The sequence below is a fragment of the Lampetra planeri genome, chromosome 45 (genome assembly GCF_965212315.1).
Source record: "Lampetra planeri chromosome 45, kcLamPlan1.2.h2, whole genome shotgun sequence".
NCBI classification, from domain to species: Eukaryota; Metazoa; Chordata; class Hyperoartia; order Petromyzontiformes; family Petromyzontidae; genus Lampetra; species Lampetra planeri.
Genome location: NC_136151.1, coordinates 433,175 through 446,302, shown reverse-complemented (window position 1 = coordinate 446,302; position 13,128 = coordinate 433,175). Strand labels below are relative to the sequence as shown.

Below are 13,128 nucleotides of genomic sequence, written 5' to 3'. Positions count from 1 at the left end.
AACACCGCCACGCGTCCAGAGTGAACACCGCCATGCGTCCAGAGTGAACACCGCCACGCGTCCAGAGTGAACACCGCCACGCGTCCAGATTGAACACCGCCACGCGTCCAGAGTGAACACCGCCACCCGTCCAGAGTGAACACCGCCACGCGTCCAGAGTGAACACCGCCACGCGTCCAGAGTGAACACCGCCATGCGTCCAGAGTGAACACCGCCACGCGTCTTGAGTGAACACCGCCACGCATCCAGAGTGAACACCGACACACGTCTAGAGTGAACTCCGCCACGCGTCTAGAGTGAACACCGCCACACGTCTAAAGTGAACACCCCACGCGTCTAGAGTATACAGCACCACGCGTCTAGAGTGAACACCACCACGCTTCTAGAGTGAACACCACTAAGCGTCTAGAGTGAACACCGCCACGCGTCTAGAGTGAACACCACTAAGCGTCTAGAGTGAAAACCGCCACGCGTCTAGAGTGAACACCGCCACGCATCTAGAGTGAACACCGCCACGCGTCTAGAGTGAACACCGCCAAGCATCAAGAGTGAACACCACCACGCGACTAGAGTGAACACCACCACGCATCTAGAGTGAACACTGCCAAGCATCAAAAGTGAACACCGCTACGCGTCTAGAGTGAACACCGCCAAGCATCAAGAGTGAACACCACCACGCGACTAGAGTGAACACCACCATGCATCTAGAGTGAACACCGCCAAGCATCTAGAGTGAACACCGCCACATGCCCAGAGTGAACACCGCCACACGTCTAGAGTGAACACCGCCACGCGTCCAGATTGAACACCGCCACGCGTCTAGAGTGAACACCGCCACATGCCCAGAGTGAACACCGCCACGCGTCCAGAGTGAACACCGCCACGCGTCCAGAGTGAACACCGCCACGCGTCCAGAGTGAACACCGCCATGCGTCCAGAGTGAACACCGCCACGCGTCCAGAGTGAACACCGCCACGCGTCCAGAGTGAACACCGCCACGCGTCCAGAGTGAACACCGCCACCCGTCCAGAGTGAACACCGCCACGCGTCCAGAGTGAACACCGCCACGCGTCCAGAGTGAACACCGCCATGCGTCCAGAGTGAACACCGCCACGCGTCTTGAGTGAACACCGCCACGCGTCCAGAGTGAACACCGCCACGCATCCAGAGTGAACACCGCCACACGTCTAGAGTGAACTCCGCCACGCGTCTAGAGTGAACACCGTCGCGCGTCTAGAGTGAACACCACCACGCGTCTAGAGTGAACACCGCCACGCGTCCAGTGAACACCGCCACGCGTCCAGAGTGAACACCGCCACGCGTCTAGAGTGAACACCGCCATGCGTCTAGAGTGAACACCGCCACGCGTCTAAAGTGAACACCGCCACGCATCTAGAGTGAACACAGCCACGCGTCTAAAGTGAACACCCCACGCGTCTAGAGTGTACAGCACCACGCGTCTAGAGTGAACACCACCACGCATCTAGAGTGAACACCACTAAGCGTCTAGAGTGAACACCGCCACGCGTCTAGAGTGAACACCGCCACGCGTCTAGAGTGAACACCGCCACGCGTCTAGAGTGAACACCGCCAAGCATCAAGAGTGAACACCACCACGCGACTAGAGTGAAAACCACCACGCATCTAGAGTGAACACCGCCAAGCATCTAGAGTGAACACCGCCACGCGTCTAGAGTGAACACCACCATGCATCCAAAGTGAACACCGCCACGCGTCTAGAGTGAACACCCCACCACGCGTCTAGAGTGAATACCACCACGCATCTAGAGTGAACACCGCCAAGCATCTAGAGTGAACACCACCACGCGACTAGAGTGAACACCACCACGCGTCTAGAGTGAACACGTGTCTAGAGTGAACACCACCAAGCGTCTAGTGTGAACAGCCACGTGTCTAGAGTGAACACCGCCACGTGTCCAGAGTGAACACTGCCACGTGTCCAGAGTGAACACCGCCACACGTCTAGAGTGAACACCGCCACGTGTCCAGATTGAACACCGCCACGCGTCTAGAGTGAACACCACCACACGTCCAGAGTGAATACCACCACATGTCTAGAGTGAACACCACCACGCGTGCAGAATGAATACCGCCACGCGTCTAGAGTGAACACCGCCACATGCCCAGAGTGAACACCGCCACACGTCTAGAGTGAACACCGCCACGCGTCCAGAGTGAATACCACCACATGTCTAGAGTGAACACCACCACGCGTCCAGAGTGAACACCGCCACGCGTTTAGAGTGAACACCGCCACATGCCCAGAGTGAACACCGCCACACGACTAGAGTGAACACCGCCACGCGTCCAGAGTGAACACCGCCACGCGTCCAGAGTGAACACCGCCACGCGTCCAGAGTGAACACCGCCACGCGTCCAGAGTGAACACCGCCACGCGTCCAGAGTGAACACCGCCATGCGTCCAGAGTGAACTCCGCCACACGTCTAGAGTGAACTCCGCCACGCGTCTAGAGTGAACACCGTCGCGCGTCTAGAGTGAACACCACCACGCGTCTAGAGTGAACACCGCCACGCGTCCAGTGAACACCGCCACGCGTCCAGAGTGAACACCGCCACGCGTCTAGAGTGAACACCGCCACGTGTCTAGAGTGAACACCGCCACGCATCTAAAGTGAACACCGCCACGCATCTAGAGTGAACACCGCCACGCGTCTAAAGTGAACACCCCACGCGTCTAGAGTGTACAGCACCACGCGTCTAGAGTGAACACCACCACGCATCTAGAGTGAACACCACTAAGCGTCTAGAGTGAACACCGCCACGCGTCTAGAGTGAACACCGCCACGCGTCTAGAGTGAACACCGCCACGCGTCTAGAGTGAACACCGCCAAGCATCAAGAGTGAACACCACCACGCGACTAGAGTGAAAACCACCACGCATCTAGAGTGAACACCGCCAAGCATCTAGAGTGAACACCGCCACGCGTCTAGAGTGAACACCACCATGCATCCAAAGTGAACACCGCCACGCGTCTAGAGTGAACACCCCACCACGCGTCTAGAGTGAATACCACCACGCATCTAGAGTGAACACCGCCAAGCATCTAGAGTGAACACCACCACGCGACTAGAGTGAACACCACCACGCGTCTAGAGTGAACACGTGTCTAGAGTGAACACCACCACGCGTCTAGTGTGAACACAGCCACGTGTCTAGAGTGAACACCGCCACGTGTCCAGAGTGAACACTGCCACGTGTCCAGAGTGAACACCGCCACACGTCTAGAGTGAACACCGCCACGTGTCCAGATTGAACACCGCCACGCGTCTAGAGTGAACACCACCACACGTCCAGAGTGAATACCACCACATGTCTAGAGTGAACACCACCACGCGTCCAGAATGAATACCGCCACGCGTCTAGAGTGAACACCGCCACATGCCCAGAGTGAACACCGCCACACGTCTAGAGTGAACACCGCCACGCGTCCAGAGTGAATACCACCACATGTCTAGAGTGAACACCACCACGCGTCCAGAGTGAACACCGCCACGCGTTTAGAGTGAACACTGCCACATGCCCAGAGTGAACACCGCCACACGACTAGAGTGAACACCGCCACGCGTCCAGAGTGAACACCGCCACGCGTCCAGAGTGAACACCGCCACGCGTCCAGAGTGAACACCGCCACGCGTCCAGAGTGAACACCGCCACGCGTCCAGAGTGAACACCGCCACGCGTCCAGAGTGAACACCGCCATGCGTCCAGAGTGAACTCCGCCACGCGTCTTGAGTGAACACCGCCACGCGACCAGAGTGAACACCACCACGCGTCCAGAGTGAACACCGCCATGCGTCCAGAGTGAACACCGCCACGCGTCCAGAGTGAACACAGCCACGCGTCTTGAGTGAACACCGCCACGCGACCAGAGTGAACACCACCACGCGTCCAGAGTGAACACCACCATACGTCTAGAGTGAACTCCGCCACGCGTCTAGAGTGAACACCGTCACGCATCTAGAGTGAACACCGCCACGCGTCTAGAGTGAACACCGCCACGCATCCAGAGTGAACACCACCACGCGTCCAGAATGAACACCACCACGCGTCCAGAGTGAACACCGCCACGCATCCAGAGTGAACACCGCCACGCGTCTAGAGTGTACACCCCACGCGTCTAGAGTGTACACCACCACGCGTCTAGAGTGAACACCACCACGTGTCTAGAGTGAACACCACCACATGTCTAGAGTGAACACCACCAAGCATCTAGAGTGAACACCACCACACGACTAGAGTGAACACCGCCACGCGTCCAGAGTGAACACCGCCACGCGTCCAGAGTGAACACCGCCACGCGTCCAGAGTGAACACCGCCACGCGTCCAGAGTGAACACCGCCACGCTTCCAGAGTGAACACCGCCACGCGTCTTGAGTGAACACCGCCACGCGTCCAGAGTGAACACCGCCACGCGTCCAGAGTGAACACCGCCACACGTCTAGAGTGAACTCCGCCACGCGTCTAGAGTGAACACCGTCACGCGTCTAGAGTGAACACCGCCACGCGTCTAGAGTGAACACAGCCACGCGTCCAGAATAAACACCGCCACGCGTCCAGAGTGAACACCGCCACGCGTCCAGAGTGAACACCGCCACGCGTCTAGAGTGAACACCGCCACGCGTCTAGAGTGAACACCGCCACGCGTCTAAAGTGAACACCGCCACGCGTCTAGAGTGAACACCGCCACGCGTCTAGAGTGAACACCGCCACATGCCCAGAGTGAACACCGCCACACGTCTAGAGTGAACACCGCCACGCGTCCAGAGTGAATACCACCACATGTCTAGAGTGAACACCACCACGCGTCCAGAGTGAACACCGCCACGCGTCCAGAGTGAACACCGCCATGCATCTAGAGTGAACACCGCCACACGCCCAGAGTGAACACCGCCACACGTCTAGAGTGAACACCGCCACGCGTCCAGAGTGAACACCGCCACGCGTCCAGAGTGAACACCGCCACGCATCCAGAGTGAACACTGCCACGCATCTAGAGTGAACACCGCCACGCGTCCAGAGTGAACACCGCCACGCGTCCAGAGTGAACACCGCCACGCGTCCAGAGTGAACACCGCCACGCGTCCAGAGTGAACTCCGTCACGCGTCTAGAGTGAACACCATCACGCATCTAGAGTGAACACCGCCACGCGTCTAGAGTGAACACCGCCACGCATCCAGAGTGAACACCGCCACGCGTCCAGAATGAACACCACCACGCGTCCAGAGTGAACACCGCCACGCGTCCAGAGTGAACTCCGCCACGCGTCTAGAGTGAACACCGTCACGCATCTAGAGTGAACACCGCCACGCGTCTAGAGTGAACACCGCCACGCATCCAGAGTGAACACCGCCACGCGTCCAGAATGAACACCACCACGCGTCCAGAGTGAACACCGCCACGCATCCAGAGTGAACACCGCCACGCGTCTAGAGTGTACACCCCACGCGTCTAGAGTGTACACCACCACGCGTCTAGAGTGAACACCACCACGTGTCTAGAGTGAACACCACCAAGCATCTAGAGTGAACACCACCACGCGTCTAGAGTGAACACCGCCACGCGTCTAGAGTGAACACCGCCACGCGTCTAGAGTGAACACCTCCACGCGTCTAGAGTGAACACCGCCAAGCGTCTAGAGTGAACACCGCCAAGCATCTAGAGTGAACACCACCACGCGTCTAGAGTGAACACCGCCACGCGTCTAGAGTGAACACCACCACACGTCTAGAGTGAACACGTGTCTAGAGTGAACACCACCACACGTCTAGAGTGAACACAGCCACGTGTCTAGAGTGAACACTGCCATGTGTCCAGAATGAACACCACCACGCGTCTAGAGTGAACACCGCCACGCGTCTAGAGTTAACACCGCCACGTGCCCAGAGTGAACACCGCCACACGTCTAGAGTGAACACCGCCATGCGTCCAGAGTGAACACCGCCACGCGTCTAGAGTGAACACCGCCACACGTCCAGAGTGAACACCGCCACGCGTCTAGAGTGAACACCACCACACGTCCAGAGTGAACACCGCCACGTGTCTAGAGTGAACACCGCCACGCGTCTAGAGTGAACACCGCCACGCGTCTAGAGTGAACACCGCCACGTGTCTAGAGTGAACACCACCACGCGTCTAGAGTGAACACCACCACGTGTCTAGAGTGAACACCGCCACGCGTCTAGAGTGAACACCACCACGCTGTTGACAAAGCCTCACCTTGTTGTTGTGGGCAGGTCGCTTCTGAAGACAAGAGCGGTATAGCTCAGGTTGGCTTGGCCTGGTAAAATGAAAAAAAATATGTGTGAATATTTAAAAAAAGTTACAAAGTAGTGAGCCAGGTCGTGACAAATTGAACTTAAGCAAGATAATTAAAGCAGGCAAGGGCAGGAGGCAAGGCCCTGTGTGGCTAGGCCCCGGGTTGTAAGATCCAACCGGGACATCGCTTCCATGCTCGCTGCTACTCAATTGACACCCCTACGAGAGAGCGAGGATCGACCTTGGTAGACAACAACCACAACCACCACAAACAACCACCACAAACAACAACAACCACCACCACAACCACCAACCACCACAAACAACAACCACCACAAACAACAACCACCACAAACAACAACAACCACCGCCACAACCGCGATGAGAATTTCTCACCTCGGATTTTAGTGCACGCGAGGAGCGGCAGCTTCCTGTTACCTCGCGACGTCACGCGGCAGGTGACATGACGTCACTTGCGGGGTACAGGACACTGCCCTCCCACAACGAGTGGGTCTTAACTTATGTTAATGAGCCCAGCCCATATGTCGAGGGATCAAGTTCATGTTCATTTATTAGGTGTAGCCCTGTGAGCCATTCGGCTCTTGAATCGGGTGCAACCGCAACAAACAAAAAACATAAACATGAACAAAAAAACATCTTAAAGTGAATATGTGACTGAGTGCAAACAGAAAATACGAGAAAAGACAGCAAAATATTGCAGAAAAAGCACTGTACACCAACGCTGTGTGCAAAAATCCCAGTGGGATGTAAGTCAAACAACCAACAACAACCACAAGACAACTTAGATTAATGCCATCAGTCTAACTATGTACTATAACAAACAAACATGGCTAAACCAATACACTTTTCGAAATCACCAAAATAATGCCATGAAAGCAATGAAACAGTGATCATAGGAACTGTGACGGAATTTTCACAATAAATGGCATAAACAACATGTACTACCAAAACCCTGCAGCCATAGCTGGCTGCATGAGTCACTCCACAACAGCAGGAGCATCAATCGGAGTATTATAATTTTTCAATGCACCTTTAAGATCAGCACACTAAATCAAAACACAGATCATACTTTGTAGCGATCATCCGGAGCGAAACATTTTATTTTAGGCCACTGAATAGCACTGGCAGCTAGGGGTGTACAACTCCTCTAGAGCAGTTTTGGGTGAAGATCTCATAGGTAGTGACTCAAGTTTCAATTTATTGGCAACAGCATTCCAGACCCTGGGGGCATCAATAGCAAAGGCCCTTCCTCCAGTATATCTACGGCAATAGGGAATATGAAGCTGGTAAATGAGTGTAGACCTTAGGTCAAATTTGTTCTTTAAAACAGAGAGGAGATCCAGCAGGTAATCTGCGTATTTTTTTGTAAGTACATCGTGAATAAATAAGATCTGGTGCACAAGAGATGGGGCGTGGGTGCTGAAACCGTCGCAATAAACTCGCGACGGCTTTCACGATACATTATGTTAATGAGGCGCCAGTCACCGGGCATAGCTTTGCCCAAATAAGGATTGGCACTGGAACAGATATCGGCAGCGGCCGAGCGGAGGTAACGTCACGCTCAAGAGCACGGTGGTCGGGGGGTGGTGACATGACGTTACTAGCGAGGTACATCTCTCCCTGGCGTTTGACGCCGATGAGGTCACGCTGAGCGGTGACGTCAGAGAGCGGAGTCAGAGTTCAAGTTTGTTGACAGAAGGGAGCGGCAGTGTCGTGGTGAACGCTGCGCTCCGCACCCGACCAGCCGAGTTCCATTCCCGCTCGTGGCCAACACCGCCAGTGACGACTTTCTAAACCGGTCCTGAGCCTCCCCTACGTCGACTCAGCCTCAAACGAGTACCCTGTTCTGTGTGTAAACATCGCCACTAGGGAGACAAAGGCGGCCGGGCGTGGTGCTGGCCACCCACCCCCTCGTGTGCCGTCCCACCCTTAATAGGTGCTCGCTAACAGCACTTGCCCCTACAGTATGTTAAGGCTATACGCAGAGGTGTAAAGTACTTGAGTAATTTTACTTGATTACTGTACTTAAGTATTATTTTTGGGGATTTTTACTTTACTTGAGTACGAATAAAAATCAATACTTTTACTTAATTACATTTTTTTAGAAAAAAAAGTACTTTTTACTCCTTACAATTTTATCTACAGTCAAAAAGTACTTATTTTTTGGAGATCACTTCATTCTATTTTCCCTTGCTATTACCAAACCAATTGAATTGCACTGATGCCCAGTTTAATTTAAATGTTATTTATTCTGCCTATGAAAATCGTTTTCACATTACATGAAATTGGTCAGACATGTTCATTGGTCCTTTGGAAGTGACGTCATGTCACATCTATTACCACAATGCACAGCACCTTGACCTGGAAATTAGAGAAATTATAACAGTCAATCAGTGGAAGAAAATGGAGGAAGAACGTGATTCAGCTGCGAGCACAGTCCAAAATCAGCCACAGGATCAAGAGCACCCGTGGCCGTATCTTAGCGAAATCTTTTTTTTGTGGTATTAATAAGGATTCATTCAAGATGAAATGTGTCCTTTGTCTCCCGCTTTATAAGGAAATATCGGCCTTCAAAAGTTCGCCATCAAACTTAAGGAAGCATATTGAGGTAGGTACGTTAAGTATTTTGTTTTACTGATAGTTTTTTTGTGCATGTTTTGACCTTGACGGCGCGCCTTTTATATGTCTAGTAGGCCTATTTTCACTAATGCATGCGATTGACAATACCAGGCTCACGTAATAAAATGCTAAAATGCATTTGTAATTGTCTGTAAATGATTTGCTATGGTAACGTTAGGTCCACGGGAAATTTGGCGCCTATAGCAGTATTGCTTTGAATCATCATTATCGTTCCGTGCTCTCATTGTGTTTGAATTCATGCACAACACAAGAAAACCAAGCGAGAAATTTTTAATAATTACCAAACATCATGTTGCATTGTCAAAACGGTAACACTTTACAATAAGGTTCATTAGTTAATGTATTAACTAACATTAACTAACCATGAGCAATACATTTGTTACTGTATCTGTTAATCTTTGTTAACGTTAGTTAATAGAAATACAGCTGTTCATTGTTTGTTCATGTTAGTTCACAGTGCATTAACTAATGTTAACAAGATTTTAATAAAGTATTAGTAAATGTTGAAATTAACATGAACAAAGATTAATAAATGCTGTATACGTGCAGTTCATTATTAGTTCATGTTAACTAATGTAGTTAACTAACGAACCTTATTGTAAAGTGTTACCGTCAAAACTAATGTAATGAAATCAATTCACCCTGTCATGTCAGCCTTACAGTCCTGTTTTTTTGTCAATATAATCAGAAATAAAATTAATGTTTGATAGTCACTAAATGCTACTGTATTTCTAAAATCAACAAGTATCTAACATTATAAAGTGTGCAATTGGATGCAAATGTCAGTTTTATTAATGCTGTAATCAGAGAGTGCATGTGTAATTGTTACATTTATATTGAATATAAATATTTATTTGTTGTTTTTACAGAGAATGCACCCAAATCACCTCAAAAACTACTCTAAATTGACAGCACAGAAGAGAAAGATCGGGACCTCCACCCATGGCTTCCAGCAGTAAGCAACTGAAAGTTGACTCAGTTTTCCCAGTCAAACATGTGTCTCCAGTCACCGTGAACAAAGCTATATTAAGGTACATCATTCAAGGACTCATCCTTTCAGCACTGTTGATTTGCCATCATTTAAAGAGCTGATTAGTACACTGCAGCCTGGCATTTCTGTCATTACAAGGCCTACTTTACGCTCCAAGATAGCTGAAGCTGCTCTGATCATGAAACAGAAAGTGACTGCTGCCATGAGTGAAGTTGAATGGATTGCAACCACAACGGATTGTTGGACTGCACGTAGATAGTCATTCATTGGTCGAGTCCTGGAAAAGTGTGCCTGTCACTTACTTAACCTAGTCTCAAGCGTTGATGCCCGAAAAGCTCTCTCAAATGAACACTACAAGAAACTCTACAGATCTGTCTTTGGCAAATGCCAAGCTTTATGGAATAAAAGCAGCCAATCGGCTCTAGCAGCTTAAGCTGTTGAAGCAAAAAGCAGGCTTCAGCTTTTAAGGCCAAACCAAACGCGGTGGAAGTCAACTTTTATGGCTGTTGACAGAATTCTTCAAATTTGCAAAGAAGCAGGAGAAGGCGCACTTAGGAATATATGCACCTCTCTTGAGGTTCCAATGTAAGTGTTTTTCCCCTCTATTGATGTAAACAAATGTGGGTTGTTGTTGTTGTATACTCTTTGATTATGCCGATTTCTCCTGTAGGTTTAATCCAGCAGAAATGCTGTTCCTGACAGAGTGGGCCAACACAATGCGTCCAGTTGCAAAAGTACTCGACATCTTGCAAGCGGAAACGAATACACAGCTGGGGTGGCTGCTGCCTAGTGTCCATCAGTTAAGCTTGAAACTTCAGCGACTTCACCATTCTCTCAGGTACTGTGACCCACTTGTGGATGCCCTACAACAAGGAATCCAAACACGATTCAAGCATATGTTTGAAGATCCTGAGATCATCGCAGCTGCCATCCTTCTCCCTAAATTTCGGACCTCTTGGACAAATGATGAAACCATCATAAAACGAGGTAAATGAATGCAAGCAACATACACTTGACGAATTCTAATATGGGCAACATTTGAGCCATACCAATATTTCCTATTTTTTTGCACTTTTTAGGAATATTATGATCCGATCTTTGGCTGTGATCTCAATATGAATATTGATGTATAGTATACTTGCAGCAGGTTGTAGTTATCCCTCAATGTTTCGTGAAACAAAACTCTCGTATCATATGTGGCTTGGAAATGCTGTTAGAATTTATGCTAAAATAAGGGATTTGCATGATTTTAGACATTTAGATGTAGATGACTGCACGTAAATGTAGTTAATGACAAAATCCATAAAGTTTGTTCCCAGTCAGAAGCCCCTCAACCAAACCTTTCTTTGTGTCTGCTTACTCTGCTTGTAGGCATGGGCTACATCAGAGTGCATCTGGAGCCTTTGGACCACAATAAGGAATTGGCCAACAGTTCATCTGATGATGAAGATTTTTTCGCTTCTTTGAAACCGACAACACATGAAGCCAGCAAAGAGTTGGATGGATATCTGGCCTGTGTTTCAGACACCAGGGAGTCTCTGCTCACGTTCCCTGCTATTTGCAGCCTCTCTATCAAGACTAATACACCTCTTCCTGCATCGGCTGCCTGTGAGAGGCTTTTCAGCACTGCAGGATTGTTTTTCAGCCCCAAAAGAGCTAGGCTTGACACTCACAATTTTGAAAATCATCTTCTGCTTAAGTTAAATCTGAGGTTTGACAACTTTGAGTAGCATGTTGCATACTGGCATTAGATAGACTTATAGTTTGATGATTAAATACAAACAGTTCTAAAGCAGGATAAAACATTGTATGCATTTCATTTAATGTTTTTTGAGATTAAAAGCTTAAACAAAAATCTCTAGTTTTCATTCTTGTTGTTACTTTTACTTCTTTAATACTCAAGTACTTGTACTTTACTTGAGTAACATTTTTGAGTACTTTTTACACCTCTGGCTATACGGGGGATCTTTGTCTTTGTGTGTTGGGAGCAAGTTTGAGTGGCGTGCAGTCCTGGGAGTTGAACGGGCGCCTGCTGCTACTGACAGTCGTTGATTACGGTTGGACAGACGCTGATAGACACACACAGACAGACAAGACAGGCAGACAGACAGACAAGAGGAACACAGATATACAGAGACGACATAGACACAGAGACAGGCAGAGAGAGAGACACAGAGGGGAACAGAGACACAGACGGACAGAGAGATGTTGAATCGAATACACTTAACTCGCTCCATTGAAAGAGATTCCTCGATCTTTGCCCATCCCTGGAAGTCGTTCTAGTTTATATTTATTTCATTGTGTGTGGTGTGTACGTGTGTTGAGGAGTTCCCACGGACGCACTCGGAGACGGAGGTACCTTATGGGTTTTCGCCAAGGGTTTATTAAAGACTTCACAATACACACAAAGGTACACAACTCCAAGGGGCTAGGGGTCCTACACTGAGTTCTGGTCCCTGCCCGGCTAGCTCCGGTCTCTCTCATGTCGGATCGGGGACTCTGCCGACTCCACCGACCGGAGAGAGCACCTCTATCGGCTACCACCGGCTTCTCCCCAGACTCACTACTCGATCCCTCTCTACCCCTGGTTCCCTCTTCACCCTTCGTACTCTACCCGTTCCCACAGTGACCCCGCTTTCATCACGGGGTCTCCCTTAAGTACTCTAGGAGACGTGACGTCATCACACTGAACGGCACACATGACGTCACGTCCCCATTTTACTCCTCTACACGTGTGTAGTAGAGTTCACGACTCTTGGACGCCGGAGTTGGAGGCACACGGGTTTATTACACACAGCACGGTTGTGGCATACAACTCTAGAGGGGGTGTCGGCCCCCTCACCCGGCTAGCTGGGGATACACGCGCTAGCTACTTTCTAGCCTGCCTCCTAGTCCTCCTCTAACGGGCTAGGGGAGGCTATCTGGCCCGACACTGGTAAGTCGGGCCCGGTACCCTGAGTCCCAGACCAGCGCTGACAGGAGCACCGGCTCTGGATCTCGGGACCACGCCGCTGGCTCGGTCCTGTTCGGCCCTGATAAGGACGGCGAACCAGGGGAGTCCAGGGCTCTAGCTAAGACGTCTTCAGTCTTCACTGGTTAGCTTAATAAGAACCCCGAGCCCTCCGATACATCCCCTTTTATACCCAACCCCCCGCTGAGGGGTGGGGCCCCCCCGG

At 50.6% G+C, this 13,128-nt stretch overlaps 2 long non-coding RNA genes across 2 annotated transcripts in view; one reads left to right on the top strand and one right to left on the bottom strand.

Annotated features, from left to right (window-relative positions):
• LOC144732965 (uncharacterized) overlaps positions 1 to 8,995 on the bottom strand; it is a 62,925-nt gene extending 53,930 nt beyond the window's left edge. Inside the window, exons 1-2 of the long non-coding RNA XR_013588289.1 lie at positions 6,697 to 8,995; positions 6,262 to 6,322 (exon numbers count right to left, since the gene is read on the bottom strand). This is a non-coding gene — a long non-coding RNA (uncharacterized LOC144732965). The remainder of the gene's footprint in view (positions 1 to 6,261; positions 6,323 to 6,696) is intronic.
• On the top strand, positions 8,009 to 11,788 carry LOC144732964 (uncharacterized). The gene is made up of 4 exons (XR_013588288.1): positions 8,009 to 8,929; positions 9,831 to 10,537; positions 10,623 to 10,939; positions 11,324 to 11,788. It is a non-coding gene; the product is annotated as an uncharacterized LOC144732964 (long non-coding RNA).
• The last annotated feature ends 1,340 nt before the right edge of the window (positions 11,789 to 13,128 follow it).